Source organism: Sphaeramia orbicularis, chromosome 15 (assembly GCF_902148855.1).
Source record: "Sphaeramia orbicularis chromosome 15, fSphaOr1.1, whole genome shotgun sequence".
NCBI classification, from domain to species: Eukaryota; Metazoa; Chordata; class Actinopteri; order Kurtiformes; family Apogonidae; genus Sphaeramia; species Sphaeramia orbicularis.
Genome location: NC_043971.1, coordinates 39418854 through 39438655, shown reverse-complemented (window position 1 = coordinate 39438655; position 19802 = coordinate 39418854).

Sequence of the window (19802 nt, the reverse complement as noted above, 5' to 3'; positions counted from 1 at the left end):
TTTTTAGGAATATGTAAAATAAATCATACAAACAGAATGCTCACCACAGACACATGAGGGGTTAAAGGGTTAAAGGTGGAATTATCTTTTTTCCAAGGAAGTTCACATCAGATAACAATAGATGTGTTTTCATCCTGGGGGTTTTATTCATGGTTACAATGAGTGCATAACTATAACAAGTGTGGAAAAATGTTTTTATGCCGGAGAGAGGCAGAAAATTGGTTTCTAAGTAGTGTAGTGGGAACAGATTTAATGGATAATTGCATGTGCCTGTGTGGAGAACCAACAGAACTGCAAGTCATCAAATTAACACATATATACACAGATATAGATGAAATCATTAGATGAAAACAGCAATGAAAAAATGAAAAACGTATTTAAAAAAAAAAAAAAAACCTGGAAAAACAAATGTCAGAGAAAACTGGGAGTCTGAAGTGTTATAATCCAGACCAGTGGTCCAGTTTAGGGGTCAAAGGCTAAATCCAGCCTCTGTTTTTTAATTAAAGTATGTCTAACATCTGTGTGGTCCAGAATCAACAGCTCAGGTGTGTTATCATATGAAGTACTCCATCTAATCTGTAAGCTTTATGATGATGGATGGATGGATATGATGATGATGAGGAGGAGGAGGTGGATGGATGGATGGATGGATATGATGATGACGACGACGACGACGACGAGGATGGATGGATGGATGGATATGATGATGACGATGGATGGATGGATGGATGGATATGATGATGATGCTGGAGGGAGGGATGGATGGATGGATGGATATGATGATGACGATGGATGGATGGATGGATATGATGATGATGATGCTGGAGGGAGGGATGGATGGATGGATATGATGATGAGGAGGAGGAGGATGGATGGATGGATGGATATGATGATGATGCAGAGGAGGAGGATGGATGGATGGATGGATGGATATGATGATGATGATGCTGGAGGGAGGGAGGGAGGGAGGGAGGGATGGAAGGATGGATGATATGATGAGGAGGAGGATGGATGGATGATGAGGATGGATGGATGGATATGATGATGATGATGTGGAGGAGGAGGAAGAGGATGGATGGATGGATGGATGGACATGATGATGATGATGACGCTAGTTTCCCCCAGGATGTACCTAATGATGACCTCAGATAAATGCAAAAAAATTACACTCTTGCCTGAGCCCTCCAAAAATTAATGCATTTTTAATAAAATATTGGGGCCAAAAATAGGACCAAAATTGGGACAGGAAAATCTACCTAGGTGTCAGTGCATTTGATCTGGAAAACATGGCTGTAAATGGTCTTATATAGCGCAATAAATAAAGACACTGTTAAATTTGTCGACGCTAGTATTTTTTCTAGTCCAGACATGTGGGTTTTTCATGAATCTCAATGAGTCTCATTCCAGGTTTTGTATGTAACCCATCGTGTCCACTTGCGTTACATGCAGAACCTCCCCAGTTAAACGCATATAAATCGCAAATGATTTTGCAACAGCGGTCATTTTTGTGAAACACTCTGTCTTACATGATTAGTTTGATTCTCAAAATGTGCCTGAGAGAATAAAGAGATATTTGAAAAATAGTAGAACATCATTTTCGTGTCCTTTTTACCGTGTTACATGTGGATTCTTGTATAAAAATCCTACTATGTAATGCACGTTGTCCATCTGATCAGTGTTGCAGCACGGGAGGGTGTTTGTACGGATTTTCCTCAGCCTTCACAGGCCCAATCGCTGCCAAACTCGCCAAATGAATAGAAACATTACCTTAGTACAGGCATGTCCAAAGTCCGGTCTGGGGGCCAATCACGGCCCGCGGTCAGGTTTTATACGGCCCACAGCTTCAGTTTTAGAATGTGTTATTTATGGCCCGCTTGGACTGTTGAACCGAGTACATGAATCATAAAAGGTTCAAAATGCAGTTTCTCCTTTCACCTCATGGTGGCAGCACCACTCTAACTCTATCTGGCTCTGTGACCTCGCCGTGAACCATTTTCGCTAATTTCTAACCATGGCGCCTGTAAATAAGAAAGCGAAAGTTGACAGTGAGGGCCGCCGCTTCCAGGAGAGATGGGAATTACAGTTTTTTTTCACTGAAAATCGAGGCGATTGTGTTTGCCTAATTTGTCAAGAGACTGTTGCCTTGTTTAAGAAATTCAATGTAAAGAGACACTAGCAGATAAAACATGCTAACGCATACAACAAGCTAGCAGGGAGTGAGCGTTCCGAAAAAGTGAAGCAAATTCAAGCTGGTTTAAACTCACAACAGTGACTCTTCATGTGAACCTGTGAGTTCAATGAATTCACCACCAAGGCAGGCTACCAAGTTTCCAGGTTAGTTGCCTCTAACTGCTGGTGTTATGTACTTGTAGATGTGACACAAAATATTACTTTCTAAATGATTTTGTGAAAGACGAGTGAGAGTCATATGTTTTCATCTTAAATGTTAACAGACTTTGCATTACTGAGTAATATATGAGTAATGATTTCTCATATAAGTCATGTTTAAAATGAATGTGGGGTTAAGATTTTTATCAACTTCTTGGACGTTTCAGATACTCCACACAGTTTGTTCTATGTTATCTGACTCCAGATGTAAAAGGAAGGCAGAACTGTTTTTTTTTTTTTTTTAAATTTGTTCACACCTGAGTGGCTCAGATTTGGTTACATTGCCATTTAAAAAAAATGATATTGTGACAATGAAAATAAAATTGTTGTAGAACAGCGCATTTATATGTAATTTTTACTGTTTAAAAAACGTCTGAAGGGACCACTGGCCCCTGGCAATGTCCACATTATCAGATCTGGCCCTCTTTAAAAAAAGTTTGGACACCCCTGCCTTACTATCTATGCTGACAGTCAATAGAAACTTTGGGGTAGAAATGTCTGCATATTTCTACTTGTAGGGGCGTTGTAATAATTCATTGTAGATTTATTGATGACTTAGTGCTCGGATAGTTGAGATAATGATGAGTTGTCATGTTGTCATGGTTCATTGTGCATGGGTTGGCCTCTTTGCAAAAGTGGACCAAATACACATTGAGCAATACTCAGTGGGGATCTGCACAATTTGAGGATTGGTTTTGAAGGCCTATATAAAGGCCCAAAAAAGCCCACCATTGTTAGTCCAGTGAACGGCATCATGCCACGTCTATCACGTGAATGACGTCTCCGGGCACTGGGTATGGTGGAGGCCGGTTTGAGCTACAGTGATATAGCCAGGCCTATGTATGGGCTGTTCCCAACCCACAATCAGAAACCTGGTTGAACGCCACAACACCACAGGCTCTGTTGACCATAGACCGCGTCCAGGGCGAGAGAGAGTGACAACTCCTGACCAGGACCACTACAGTTGTGACTTTGTGTTTGGCAGGTGTCATTTTCTTTTGTTAAGAGTTTAGCTTGCCGGCCGATAGGCTGTAAGCTATTGTTGTCATGCGGCCTCCGGCGTCGTCATCTGTCGTCGTCATCTGTTGTCATCGTCGGTTGTCGTCGTTTGTTGTCTGTTGTCGTTTGTTGTCTGTCGTTGTCGTCTGTCGTCCGTTACAAAACTTTCAGTCGTCTTCTTCTATGAAACTACAATTCCGATTGACTTGAAACTTGGTATACAGCTTCTTTATGATGATGTCAACAAAAGCTAGTGAAATTATTTGGATCCGGCTGTGATTCTGGATTTGGTGCGACTTTGAAAAATTTCCCCATTATAAGAGATAGGAAGTGCCGGTAAGCTACAGGGCCATTGGTCCTGTTTTTTGTTTTGAAATTATTTTTGAAACTTTAGATTTTTGTTTCTGTATGCCAATATCCTAAACAAATGATTCATATGAAAAAATTCTAGTTTAGGGTTTCAAAATAAAAATTATGTTGAAAAATATGGTCTCAAGGTTTTCATTGACTGTGAGTGTACTAGGCACAATTTTTTTGTCCGTATTCAAATGTTGTGAGGTATTCTGGGCGATTTTAGCCTCTCATGCTATCGTACACTGGCACCACGGGTAAAATGCCGCTAGTATATAAAAATGTGTTTCATTTGAAAAATAGTTTCTCTTTTATCTCAGTAAGTATTTATTTTTACAATAGACCCAAAGTGCTTCCAAATTTGCCTCATAACATTAGTCTACATCTGGTTTGAATTTTTACCCCCCATGTCCTGTTTTTAGGGAAAAGTTTCATAGAAGCACCCAAATATGTACACTACCAGTCAAAAGTTTGGACTCACCTGTTATTTATTTTTTTTTATTTATGACTGTTTACATTGTAGATTCTCACTGAAGGCATCACAACTATGAATGAACACATGTAGAATTATGTAGTTAAAAAAAAAGTGTGATGTAAGTCAACGCATGTTTTATATTTTAGATTCTTCAAAATAGCCACCTTTTACTTTTATTACTGCTTTGCACATTCTTGGCATTCTCTCCATGATCTTCGAGGTAGTCACCTGAAATGTTTTCCAAAAGTCTTGAAGGAGTTCCCAGTAGTCGCTTTTACATTGACTCTCAAATTGCGCAAATATAACTTGCGCATAAAAATTTACCTAATGGAAAAATGACAATTTCGCCAAAAGTCTCATTTTTCGATTAAAAGTTTTTGCGCTGGCTAGAGGTGGTTTTTCTGGCGTAGCGCAAATGGTAAATCCTGCAAAACTGCAATGGAAAGACCTTTTTTTTGCAACTAGAGTCAGGCGAATTAAAAAAACGGATGTTGACGTACATTACAACAAGCGAAGGAGAAGAAGAAACATGTCGCGGTATGTGTGGACACACCAGGAAACCCATTCATTTTTTAATTTAGTACGAGACAGAGGGGTAATATATAATAATAATAATAATAATAATAATAATAATAATGAATATATCTGTAAATCAACACCATATTTATGTTTGTTGCCATGTTTATGGAATGACTTCTCGTGTCATCTCGCAATAATAAATAAACAAATCATCGCATTTGTGATTTAATGGAAAAACTGACATTACGCACTTCTGTTTTTTCGACATTTTGTAAATATCGGTAAAGTTTTGGGCAGATGTCCAATGGAAAAGTGAGTAGTGATGCTGAGCACTTGTTGGCCATCTGTGGTCCTTGTCATGTCATTTAAATGAGAATATGAGTCCAAACTTTTGACTGGTAGTGTTTGGAATAACTTTTACACAAAGACAATCTAATCTAAATTATATGGCGGTAACTTTCAACAGAATTTTACACTATATTTAGCCGAGGGGTATTAAAAGTACACAGCATGTATTTGAGTTCCTTTATCATTATTTATGGTTTCTGTTTTTGATTTTCTATTATGTTTTTCCTTATTTTTTATTTATTTATTGATTGATTTTTTTTTTTTTTTTTTGGCCTGTGGGTTGGGTGGGTGGGAAGGGATGGGTGTTGACAGTCAGATATGTCATTCTTGATTGTGCATTGACTGTTACAAATTGATATAATGTCTGTTGTGTTCATTGAAAATGTTCAATAAATATAGTTGGAAAAAAAAAGTATGCAGCATGTTATGTTTTCTATTTTGTGATGTGTCACAGATTCGTTTTCGATTTTCTTGACAGTTACATGGAGACACGGCTAACGTGTAGTTCACTATCCTCATCTCTAATCTTAGGAAGCTGCAGTTCGCTTTGATTTCAGATGTTTTATGATTTACACAATAGTTAATGAAAGAAAGCACATTATTTCTCATGTGTCTGACCTTTCTCTCTCTCTGACTCTTGGAGCAGCAGCAGTGGGCCAGTAAGAGTGAAACAGTTCAATGGAAATGACTTCACTGGGTCCTGCTGTTACACAGGGTCCTTTGGGTCGCACCAGCATGCCCCGCGGCAGCAAAGTTAATGGGATAGCAGCAGGACTGCTGATCAAGCACACTGGTGGTGCACAATACACTGTACTACACTGTGAACACACACACACACACACACACACACACACACACACACACACACAAGCAGACACAGAGGCAGCGGCGGCAACATTTACGCAGATACACCTACACAAACTCATACCAGCCATCATCATTAAAGGAAGCCAAACACACACATAGATCTGCTGAAGAACACACACACACACACACACACACACGCCTCCCCCAGGACATTTAAAGATCTGTCCTGCAAAACACTGCTGCCATACCTCAAATACACACACTATATACACACACTTGCACTCGTCCAGACTTCCACTTCTACCCAGGTGTCAGCAGTGAAAGATTGACACTACTATTGTCCAATCTGAAATTGACACCCACCGAGTGCAGCCCCTAGAAGATAAATGGATATATCAACACTTGGTGAATCAGTGATGACCTCGACTATCCTGACACACACACTAAAGCAAGAGAGAAAGACCTGGAAAGCTGGGTCATTTTTTTTTTTTTTTTTTTTTTTTTCTGCACTAGTGAGCAATTATGTGTGAACAAATCATGCGTTATGTTAATGAAAACTTATGACGCTTTTGAAATGGAAATTTTTGTAGTAGAAAGAATAACTGGCTACAGATGTGCATGTGGGCAAAACTGCGTTTTTGGAAAATGTAGAAAATAAAGTGAGAGTGAAAGAAAGAAAATTAACATAGATGTATCTGATATTAGACATTTATCTGTAACATCCTCTCCTGGCAACGAAGACGAGGTTTTTATGACTGTGTGGGCACATCAAAGCAGTTAAATCAGAGTAGGCTATAAAGGAAATATGGTCTGGGATACATATTCAGTAAGTCACAAAGGCTTTCTCCAGTCTACACCTACTGCACTTCTGTGTGTCTGCCCTGTCTTTCTGTGTCTTTCTGTGTTTTCTGGTTTCTCTCCTTCCTTTCCCTCTGATGAGCAACATCCCCCGTTTGCAGCTGGGAATAGACTTGTCCGCAGGCCGCCTGTAAGCCTATTGTAATATTAAGGCATTTTCACACAGTGTACTTGAGTCTGTACTGTACTTGGATACGTTCACACCTTTCCCACAGATGGTGCGTTCACATGCGCGTACCGCAGCCCATGCCCGAGTATGAATAGGTGTTACACGGCCGAAACAGAAGGTGGCGGTGTGGAAGGAATTCTGTCGTTATCCTACAAACGCGGAATTCAGAAGAAGACAAACCCTTACCTATCTGTTAGTCCAGTGTTTTTCAACCTTGGGGTCACCTGGAATTCAAATGGGGTCACCTGAAATTTCTAGTAATTGATAAAAAAAAAAACACAACAAAAAAAAAACTTACTTATAAAGAATATATGGTGAGCTGACATCAAGGTTCTAATAGTTTGGGATTTTTCATTATAGTTTAGTTTTATTTAATTTTGACTTTTTTTTTTCTCTAATTCAGTTAGTTTTAATTCGTTTTTAGAGCAGATTTGCTAGGTTTCGCTTTTTTGTAAATGCTAAGTTTTACTTTAGTTTTAGTATTAATTTTATTTTTTTCATATCTTTTCTCTTCTTCTCCATCCTATTCAAATAAATCCCAGGTAGGACTCTGCTGCATTCTCCCAACTTTAGTCTCCATGTTTCCAAGTAGAGTGGGAACCAGAAGACGACTGTAAACAACAAGTGACAGACCGTTAAATATTGTATGGTGCTGCTAGCTAAAATTGCTTGAGGGAAATAAATTGATTTCATATCAATCCAACACTGACAAAGACGAAAACGAAGGGAATTTTATCCATAATTTTTACACGTGTTAGTTTTGTAAGCACACAATACAGTTTCAGTTATTGTTTTTTTCTTTTTATTATAGTTTTTATTTATGTCAGTTAACGGAAATGTTTTTTCAATTCTAGTTTTCGTTATTTTGTTCGTTTTCATTAACGATAATAACCCTGGTTGACAGACAATTGAACTACATAAAAGACATAACAAGCTGTGAAGCTGAAACTGAAGCACTGTGGTTCTGTTTATCTTTCAAATGTTCATTGTGGTCAGTTTCAGATGCTGCAGCTCTTTCATAATTCATAGTTTGAATTCTTGTTTGTTCAGTATTAATTGTCAGCCTTGTAAATCCAAGCTGGACTGACTGTACATATCCTGACCAAGGAAAATAAAATTCTCACTTTGTGCAGTAATCTACACCTGGTTTTTCTGCCTCCGTCCATAATAATATACATTATATAGACTAAATTTCGTCTAAAATGATATTTATTTGCAACATAGTATAGAAAACTATAACATGATCTAAAACAAATTAATTTTAGCAAAAAAATTTCTCCGTTTTGAATGTCTGGGGTCGCCAGAAATTTGAGATGTTAAAATGGGGTCACGAGTCAAAAAAGATTGGGAACTACTGGGTTAACCTGTTAAAATGATTGGATGATGTTTTTTCAGTTCTGTCCCTTCCACAGGTGCACTGTAAGCCCGGAATTTGTATTTACTAAAATGCTTTAATTACAATGCGCTTAAATGATTTAAGTTTTGTGATGTTACTATAAAATGTTAAGTGTATTCTACTAATTTGTAGACTTAGTTGAAAGTACGAAAAAGTTTAAGTTAAATGGAATTAAATCACTAAGTTTTAGTCATGACTATCATAAAACTTAAATCATTTAAGTGCATTGTAATTAAAGCATTTTAGTAAATACAAATCCCAGCACCTTTTTATCTTCGCATTGCATTGTGGGTATTGGGCATGTTGTTGAAAATGTGTTCTTTTTCTGTGCAGGGGTTCAGCAGGGTTGTGGTGTTAGTGTTCATTTGGATTTAATGTGTGTATGGCAGTGTTTATTGGCCTTTTTGTGTTTGTTTTTGTATTTTTGTAGAGGTGCACCATGAGTCAGAGCCAGAGGAAGAACAATGGATTTACTGTTCATCTAAGACTGTTATTGTACAATGGAAAACTTAATGTTTTGTCAAATTAAAATCACTTCCTGTACTGGCAAATGACATTGAGCTAACTTTCAGTCATGCTTCAATATATTAAGTTGAATAATTTCATAACTATTTTGGTCAGGAATAGGATTTTGAGTTTGATTACCTTAAAAAAAGTTGTTTAATCAATAATAAATTAATCTGGCTGCAATTGAGAAAATTAGTCAGTGTAACCTAAAATGTTGAGTTGAGTGGTTGGATAGTGGGGTTGATTTTACAACAGATTTAAAGTACAAATAACTTGTCTTTTAGTGTTTTCTACTTAATAGTTTAAGTTCAATAGTTTTAGCATTAAAGTTGAACCTACTTAAACCAATTGATTAGTCGATCGTTACTCAAATCATTTAAGTGCAATCACTTGCCTCAAATTTTTTGAGTAAACTCTACTTATCCGGGCTTATAGTGTGACTATATTTTTTTATTTTTGTGTTAGGGCATTTAATTAATTGGTTGTAATCGGGGTGTTAAGGGGATTTTAAACAATATAGTAAAAATTGCTCCAGGAAAACATCTCACACTCCACCTTTAATCTCACAAAATGTTGGGAACTGCTTCAGATTTCAACCAAATACTTCATTTATCTCATTCGTGTCTTTACTGAATGGTCTGGTTGACAGTTATGTGTTGTTTTCAGGTGCTAAGAAGGTATGTTCTCACTTTTGGCAGGCGCAGACCATTTTCTTTTTGCAGTGAAATGTGTGTTTATGCTTGATTATAACTCCTGAAAGACACGTTGCCTTATTGTGCAGTGGCTTGTGTACACACTGATGCTTTACGTTATGCGGAACATTTGCACCTCTTCTGCTTGAGTGTGCTATTGTACGGTGTCACCAGTGGCTTGTGTATTTGATTATGTTTGTGTGGTTGAATAAAACAGCAGCTTATGTGAAATACAAGCTTTAGTACTTTCTATTTCTCTAGAGCTAGAGAGACTCTGAGAAAACTGTCTGTTGATATACCCAAACAAATTCTCTTCGACACCGCCACTCTCTCAGTCCCTTTATCCAACTCCTTTTCTCTCTTTCTTTGTGTGCGAAGACATTTTTTATATGTATTTATAGAAATACAGTATGAATCCACTCCTTTATTTATAAAGTTTTGTGCCTCTCTCTGTACTTTTTTCCCTCTTTTATTGGGGACAGTTTGGCTGATGTAACCAGTATTTTTTAATCTCTGGGCTGCTCTTGAAGTATATTTTAAAATTCCAAATTTCTTTTTTGCTGTCTTTGCTCAGGGTTTTTGCAATTCCCTGCCTGAAGAACTTCGAATGGTGAAATCACTGTATTCATCTGAACCACTTCTTAAAGCACATTTTTACAGATAAGCTTTGAAATTGCGAGTGTAGTCGTTTCACTGTCTTGTGTTCCCTACCTCATTAGTGTGTGTACTCATTCATACTTTCATGTTTATTTTATTTGTTTCCTAAATCATTTCCTGATTAGTTTGGACTTGAAACTCCTTTTATGATAATCGCAATTAAAGCATTTGCACGCATTGTTGTGCAAGTTCTAAACAATCTGGTTTCTTATGAGCTGGTGAAAATACTCACACAAGGGAGAATTATTGTACTCCAGTGGCTCTCAACTTTTTTTGAACCAACGCCCCCTTATGTCATAATGGACTTCCTGCCCCACACCCTCCGAAAAACAATTTGGTGACCGGGGGGGGGGCTTATAGCACTTTGTAGGTAGGGATTTTTAGTAGAGGGGGAGTGGTGAAGTAAGTTAGTAATGCAACAGACCTCAATGCGGAAGACTGGGGGTGGGCTAGGGGGTGCAGGAGAGGTACATTCACCATTGAGATCAAATCTACCATTCAGAAAACCTACCATCACCACCATATAATAAGAAAGAACCAGTAATTCAGCTGCTTGTATTGATTCTACTACCCTAAGTTATATAATTGTCAGATTAAAATATATTGGCAAGTAAAGTATTCAAATAATCATGTCCATGTTCACAAAGGATTAAGAGTAAGTTGACATGATCCATTCCAACACTGAAGAATCTATTAAAGAGGTCAGAAGTAAATTTGTTCAGTAGAAAATAATTCACTGATATTTTTACACTTCAACAAGACTAAATAGAATGGGCCTGAACAAAAGTGATTTTTGTTGGAAATAGAGCCCAACCGATATGGGATTTTTGGGGCCGATACCGATATTGGGGGCTAAAAAAAGCCGATATCTGATATTGGCCGATAACCGGTATATTGGCCGATATATGAAATAAGAACACTGATCTAAACAGGATATAATAATCTTGTATTAGATAATTGTGGACAGATGGATAAACAGTTGCATAAATCTTTGTTTATCTGACAAAGATAATTTCCAGAACTTTCAAATGGAAACTATGCAATCACAAAAATAATTAGAGCAAAAAATATTACTTACCACACAATTATGTTTTCACTCACAACTTTTGATGTGTCTGCCTCACGGCACTACAACTTCCCATGTGGACTAAGGACTAAACTGAGCATGTGCAGAGTGAATTAGGTGAGTCCTAAGTTGTTCCTGATTGGAGCAACAGCAAGAGTTACAACTGACCTGTGACCAAGTCAGGGGGTCCGTGATTTTCGGGGGGTGGGGTTAGCCATGTCAGAGCACGCGGTAGCAGTCCGTGATTTTCGCCAGTGGGGTGGGGGGGGTAGCGTCATTGTCCGAGCAGGAGTGAAAGTGAAATTAACTCACTTTACTGTTTGTCTGACTCTCCGTGTCACACACACACACACACACAGTAGCAGCGAGCGACAGAATCTCCGTGCAGCAAAAAAGTTAATATATCGGCCACATCGACTACATATTGGCCGATGTTGATTGATTGGTGAAACGCTATAATCGGCTTGCCAATTAATCGGTCGGGCTCCAGTTGGAAATGTAAGAAAGAACATGGTACATATAGTCATGCTCTGTGGGAGTTTTCCAAGGTCTCCCCCCTGTGAAGGGATGTCCTCAACTATATGAGTAGATGATTAAAATCTAAACTAGCCAGGTTTCTAATGCTGCGTTTCCACTACGTGATACCAGCTCAGATCAATTCGACTCGGCCTTTTTGCGTTGCTATAATGAAAAAGGACCTGGAATCTGGTACCCGGTACTACTTTTTTGGTATCACCTCTGCTGAAGTTCCAAGACTGTGTCATATCAGTCCCTGGACTTTTTCTTGTTTTGTGTGTTTCCTGTTTTATTTTGTTAGTTTCCCTCATGTGTCTTGTCTGGTGTCTTTACTTCCTCTTTGTGTTCACCTTTGCCCTGATTACCTGCCTCCTCCCTGATTGTCTCCACCTGTGTCCAATTGTCTTCCCGCCCTCTTGTGTATTTAAACCCTGTGTTTCCCCCTGTTCGTTGCCAGTTCGTTTTCAACCCTTGGTGTGATAACTTACCAGCGTTTTTTGATCCTGCCTGCCTGTTGTGACCTGTTTTGCCCATCGACCTCCGACTCTGCCTGTTCCTCGTCTGCCTGCTCGTCTGTCTTCGACCTGGTTTGTCCATCACACCTGAGAATACGCCTGACCCCTGTCTGTTCCTCCGCCTTGGTGCCTTTTCCTGGTTTTGACCCCTGCCTGGACTATTGGTACGTGAGCCTACCTGACCCTATGTACGTTTGCCTGTCTGATAGTCTGCCCGTGTATGACCTGGTCTGTCCACTGATTCTCCTTTGCTCTCTCCTAGTCGGGTTCCCCTCGTGTGCTCCCGACCTGGGCCGTAACGAGGTTCACTTAAGATCCGAAGCCGAGACGATTCCCCATCTCAGTCCAGCTGAAGATACATTCATTACCATTCTGTGTGAACCTGTTACTCTGATTATTTCTAATAAATCCATTTTAATTGTACTCCTGTCTGAGGGTCTTGCATCTGGGTCCAGTACTCGTACAATCTGTCCTAACAGACTGGGGACCAAATTCAACACCCGACGGGACTCCACCTTTAGACATCACCACTGAACACAGACCTACTGTCGATGGTAAGGTCCTCCACTTCTCCATCAGCCTCCAGTCATCAGAGTACACAGTACCTGATGAGGTGATAAGTGTTCTGTGCCCCTGTGTTGTCCATCCAGAAGACAGATGGTGACACCTCCATTAACTGTCTGGAGAGCGTTTTGCAGGTAATAATGGAAGCCTGCAAGCCAAAACATGTAGGAGAAATCAACAACACTTACAAAAGACCTCCAAAACAATCCTGGTTCTGAAAAGAAAAAAAAAGGAAACCTTCTGGACCAGCGAGGGACTCTGGCAACACAAGATTTGACGATGCTGTTTTTGAAAAAGTTATGTTTCACTGAAAAAAATCAAAATCTTACCAAGTGTTTTGTTTTTTTTTTTTTGCTCAATTTGAGCAAAAAAGTCTGCCAATGGGACAAGTAAAAATTATCTTGGTACAATTTCTTGAAATAAGATTTTCAAGATCTATTGTCTAAAAATAAGTTCTTATATCTCACTGAAAAGTTACTCTTTAGGTCACAGGTGTCAAACATGCGGCCCGGGGGCCAAAACCAGCCCACCAAAGGTTCCAATCTGGCCCTAGGGATGAATTTACAAAGTGCAAATTAGGGCATCAAACTCAAAAATAATATCATAATAACCAATAAATAATGACAACACCATTTTTTCTCTTTAATTTAGTGCAAAAAACATTAAATTATGAAAATGTTTACATTAACAAACTATCCTGTAACAATACAATGTGAATAACCTGAACAAATATGAGCAACCTGAAGTATCTAAAGAAAATTAAGTACAATTTTAACAATATTCTGTCTGTTACTAAAAAATTGTGCCATTGTAGATTGGATCTGTAATGCATGTGTATAAATGATAAGTCGAGACATAATATTGCTAAAACTGTACTTATTTTTCTTAACAAATTTCATTTTTGTCAGGTTATTCACATCCTTTTTTTAGATAGTTTGTAAACGTAAATATTGGCATAATTGAATGTCATTTTTTGCACTAAAACAATTTGGAGTTGTCATTATTTATTGGCTATCGTGCTATTATTTTACTGGTCCGATCCACTTCAGATTAAATATGGCTGAATGTGGCCCCTAGAAGAAAATGAGTTTGACACCCCTGCTTTAGGTGATTATGTCCTATTTTAAGTGTGATGGGAAATTTGACTAGAAATGAGAAAAATACACTTGGTAAGATTTAGATTTTTGCAGTGTTCACCTTCACTGATTCATCAAACAACCAAAGTCAGGATTTCTATGGATCTTATCAGTCGTATTCAAGCCCTCCACGTGAAGTATCAAGGGATATACCTAGAGGACTTCGAGACCAGATGGCTCCCAGTATCCCCTCATCCAAGGACCACCCCTATCCAAGACTCATTTTCCTCTGTCCTTAACATCTGTCTTCTGTTGTGGGTACTCACAGAGCACCAAGGACACACACCTGCGGAAACTGTCCAAATGAAGGGCTCAGACCTTGCCTGTTTTCTAGACACTAGAATAGTCTTTCAGTGAGATTTGATGATTTTGCATCTTAGAAATGAAGCCATTAAGGATGATTCCTTGACCTTGAGAAACACAGTTCTAAAGAGAAGAGTAACAGAAGTCAGTTGGAGCTGTGTTTCTAGTGATCATCGACCGTTTTACATTGAACATGTGCTTCTTTCAACTTGACATCAATTGGAGGACAACCCTGGAATCAAAATAGCGATGATCCCCTACACCAAGGGTGTCAAACTCATGTTAGTTCAGGGGCCACATCCAGCCTAATATGATATAAAGTGAGCCAGACCAGTAAAATAATATAAATAATAGGATAAGAACTTCGAAATAATGTAATCTACAAAGTTTTCTCCATGTTTCTGAGTGAAAAAAATACAATTCCATAATGAAAATGTTTACCTCTACAAACTGTACTTGAACATAACACAAGGATTAAAGTTCTCTGTCACCATGACGGATTTCCGTCAAATGGAAAAATTGAGGGGGGAAAAAAGTCATATTGAAGTAACTTCTCCACGTGTTTCGCGAAGTCCAGTCGGCACCGCGATCCTGTCCTGGGTCTGCTGTCCTGGGTCTGCAGGTGTTTAACACAGGCACAGGGGGCTGATAGGTTTAACAGTGATGATAATAAGATGACTTCTTTATTTTTATGTCGGGAGGAGAGATTGATGAGTATTTATGTTTGGAAGGAAACGCTGCTCATTCTGTGCCTCAGAAACACATGGACAAGTTCAGCTTTACCGAAGTTCAGCCTCCAGACGCTAACTTTAGTTTAGTGCTAACAAGTAGCTTTCATTATGAAAGAACCACAGCGAAAAGGGAAGAAGACGGAACTGATCTACATGGACCTTCATGTTTGGGTTCATAGCTTATCTCCTCTTGCCGGTATATGACTAGTGTGTGTGTTTGTGTGTATGTGCCCTTCCCGTGCGTGCGGCTGTGCGTGCCGCGGCCTTACGCGGTTACGTGCCCGACTGCATAAGTGCTTTATTTTGACCCGTTTAGCATCTTATTTCTATCTGTGTGGTACAGTACGAGATAAAATTGAATGAATGAGTAACACCCTTGGTATTTGAAAAGGCACTGCATTTTAAATACCCTCAGAGAGTATCTGTGACGGAATATAATTTCTGTTTCAGTTGACATAATTTCTTCCAATCAAAAAAAAACATGATATTGGCGGGAGGGGGTTGTGGACGCAGGTTTGACGACGTACAGATTATTTTGGCTAGCATATAAGACATCATGGACACGTTTGTAGAGGAAGGTGCTGAAGTGGTAACTATTGAGAGATGCGTGAAAAATAGATGGAGGTGGGCATGGCTTGATGAGAAGGGAGATGATGGAACTCCAATTAGATCATGGTGCAAAAAAATGAAGCAGCCTGGTGCGTGCATGTGCGTAGTTTGCCACAAGAAAATTCTGTATGGTTCCAATGGTAAAAAAGTCCTGGGGCCTCATGTATAAAGACTTGCGTGGATTTCATACTGAAACCTGGTGTACGCCCAAATCCAGAAAAGTCTGGACGCACAAAAAAATCCAGATTTATGAAACTGAGCGTACGCCCGAATCCAAGTACACTTCCTTTATTCATCCCAATCAGCGTGGAATTGAGCGCATATGTTGGAACACCTGACTCCTCCCTCTCCACGCCCACATTTAAATATGCAAATCAGTATAAACGGGGTCTGCAGGTGGGATTCCCTCTGGGATTCCCCTGTCTGCGTGATCAGACAATGATGTCAAGGTGGACGCGAAGCGGAGGCCGAAACAGGTGGAAGAAGAAAAGAGATGAACTGAGACTGAGCAAAAAGTTGACGATATTGTAGGTGACACTTTTCTCACAGGGCTGACGTGGATCACCCCCAAGGTAGATATATATTTAGTATTTGTGTAAGTCACACATTAGTTTATTCTACGGGTCATACAATAGTCTGATCACAGCCAAACAAGAAAAAGGTTCATGTGTAATCATGTCAGGATATCAAAGAGGAAATCAAAGACTTTGACTCCTGTTTATTCACTCAAAGTATTATTTTCCAACAATGAGGCAGAAGACGGTCAGACGCAGTATCATCCTCCTGTCACAGAGGCTTCCTGTTGACTCCTTGGCGTTAGCTGGTCCTCCGATCCGCCACAGCCCACTCCTGATGCCCGTCTGACCGGTGTCCAGAACACTGGCATGGGTCCGTGCTGACCCGAGTCACAAGAGGACATCGTGAGGACAATCGGTGGAGTCAATGAGCGACTGGACCGACTAATAAATGTTCTCACAGACATGAACACTACATTAAATGCATTTATCAACCAGTGAATTTTGGGTCCTTGTCTCTTTATATGGTTGTTGCTTAATGTCTTCCCTGGCAGGATTGGCATTGTTGGATACAGGGTCTAATTGGTTCTGGTTCTGGTGGTGGATGTGCTGCTCTGACAGTAGGATGACGTGCCGGTGTGTTCATTGTTCTTCTGTGTATCTCCGATGTGCCCATCAATCGGAGGAATGACCTTTTTCACATTATTAACAGTTTCTCAGTGTCACCTCTAAGTGTCACCAAAGGTTCCAAAGCACTAGAAACGTGCGTACGCCAGCTATGGACTTGGCGTGAAGGACCGCACATTTCCACAATTATTTCAGTCTTTACACATCTGAACGTGAGCGTGGAAAAGGGCGTACGCCAGGTTTTTGTGCGTACGCACGCTTTATACATGAGGCCCCAGATCCGCCATCAATCTGAAGCTTCACATAAGGCTGCTGTGAGGTCTCTGCAGCCCACATCGCGTTTACCCAGCACCGCAGTGACAACAACAAAAGTAAAAATTTCTACTAATGTGCCATGTGTCTCTGGAAAAAAACAGAAGCGTACATCCGGAATGACCAACCTTGAAACTTTTGGTTTCAGTGCCAAAAAGCAGAAAAAATAAAAGATTAGTTGGTTAGGGTTACATTTACACAGACATTTTCCCCAAAATTCATGTGTTGTTGTAGTTGGAGTTATGTTTTAGGAGTTCCTAAATTGTTAAATAAAAAACTTTTCACTCATTTTTTGCAGTAAGGTTTTCTTCTAGTTATTTTCACTTGCTTCAAAGGTTTTCATACCCTTTAAAATTAACCAGAGAGCACCAAAATTGACCTGAAGCTTTAAAAATTTTCTGGGGGAGTACCCCCAGACCCCCCACCAATACCACTCATGACATTTTTTCTATCCATGTTACTAATCTTCTACACCTGTACACTCTCCCATTCAGTGTGTTTTACAGTATTGCCAAATTTGACTATATAAACTTGTACACTATAGTAGTATTGTATTGCATCATTTTTAATAGTGACCAATGATTTTGACCAGAAGAAAATTTTCAGTCAGATGAAAAATTTTTGCTTTAATCCCTGACATAACATGAACAATATGAACAAACTGACAATTATTAAGAAAAATAAGTACAATTTTAACAATATTACGCCTCAGTTTATCATTTATACATGTACATCATAACTTACAGATCACAGTGGATCTACAAATATACAAAATATTTGGTAACAGATAGAATATTGGTAAAATTCCACATACTTCTCTTAAGACATTTCAGGTTGTTCGTATTTGTTCAGGTTATTCACATTTTTTGTAAAAGGCTACTCTGTAAATGTAAAGTTTATTGTGATAGTATTTTACTAGTCTGATCCACTTTAGATTGAATTGACCTAAAATAATTCAAACATCCTTAATTGTTAATTTCTTCAGTGTAATTTTTGCAATTTCACTAATTCATCCCAGGGGCCGGACTGGACCCTTTGGCGGGCCGGATTTGGCTCCCAAGCCGCATGTTTGACACCCCTGCCCTACACCCTGGATGTCCGGATACGCGATTTCTGTCCACATGTCAGTGTTGGTGGACCACTTGTTCTTTGGTAGGTCGTACAGATCCATGTCCAGTCCAACTGTCCTTAATCTAATTTCATATTTCACATTTTTCCTGGTCTGGCTGTGTTTACTGCTATACTCCGTCATGTTGAGCAGGTTGGTTTTTGCCACTCAGTCTGACTTAGAGGGGCGTGGGCTAGGGGGGGAAGTGACGTATGTGCATACCCTCTATATAAGACTATATGTGGCAATAAATAAAATGTCGTGTTCTCTGTGTGTATTTTTCTGCCCATCTGAGGTTCTGCAGACCTTATCTAATACTTTCACCCACTGATCCATTTTTATCCCATTTTTTCCAATTCTGTAGAATAACTTTCCCTGTACAGATAACCTAATCTGTCTTTAAATAGTTGTGTATGATTAGGGATGGGAATTGAGAACCGGTTCTTTTTGAGAACCGGTTCCCAGTAGCTCGATTCCTTGGAATCATTTGCCTGCCTGCTTAACGATTCTGCTTATCGATTCCGCCTTCCATGTGCATACGTGATGACGTCACACGTACGTTGCATTGTTTTGGTCAGAACGTAGCCAACATGGTGTTGAGGCAGAAACGGTCTAAAAGACGACACCAGGTCCACTTACTTGGAACACTGTCAAAGCTTCCATGTCTTCAAAAGGGCGGAATCCCTCCAATATGTTCAAACATTTGTCCACAGCATGTGAATCATTTACAGGAATGTTACGTATTTGATACGCTACTTAGCGGTGCTTGTGAATGTAGCGGCAGAGTGAACGCCAGGCCGGTTCTGGTTCCGGTGCGGGCAACAAACGTCGTAAGTCCTCAAATACAAGTTTCTGAAAGTAAGAAGGGAAAGGAAATGAGGTGCACAACAATGGGAGACAGGCTGAGCCGAGTCGAACCAGTTTCACGTAGCAGAAATGCGGCAATAGAGGAATTAGGAAAGCGTCTTTAGTTTCACTTTCACTGTACACCACCCCACCCCCACCGCCCGAACCGGGCCCGGCATCATCTGTTATTATTATTTGTGCATACTGTATATGTTATATTTTCTGTGCAGAGATGGAAATATAAAAGACAGTTAATGCAAACACACCCGTTTGTACTCTTTTATTCCCTCACCCAACGAGAATCGATAAGAGAATCGATGAGGGATCGGATCGATAAGCAAAATCGATAATGGAATCGGAATCTTTAAATTCTTAACGATTCCCATCCCTATGTATGATTACAGGAAAATATTGAAAAATGGATTACATACTGTAGTTTGGTGTCCTGGATATTATTTAACACATGAAAATTAATTTCATTTGTGCAAACTGTGAGAATAAAGCAGTTTTAACCTTGGAACTGATTGATGAAAATATATTTTATTTAAAAATGACTCTTTTCATCCTTAAAGTGCTGTGTTTGTTTCTGAAGGGAGCAAAAGCACACCACACACCACACAACCAGGGTCAGCACAGATTGCCTCTTACTCACACTGAAGAAATATATTCTCATACTGAAAACCTCCTGAAGACAATAATGTCAGACCGATTCAGTTTACGAAAAACATGTATTAATTAAACTCCAGTGGCAGCTTAGCAAAAACCTGTGTAAAATCAATCTTACATCA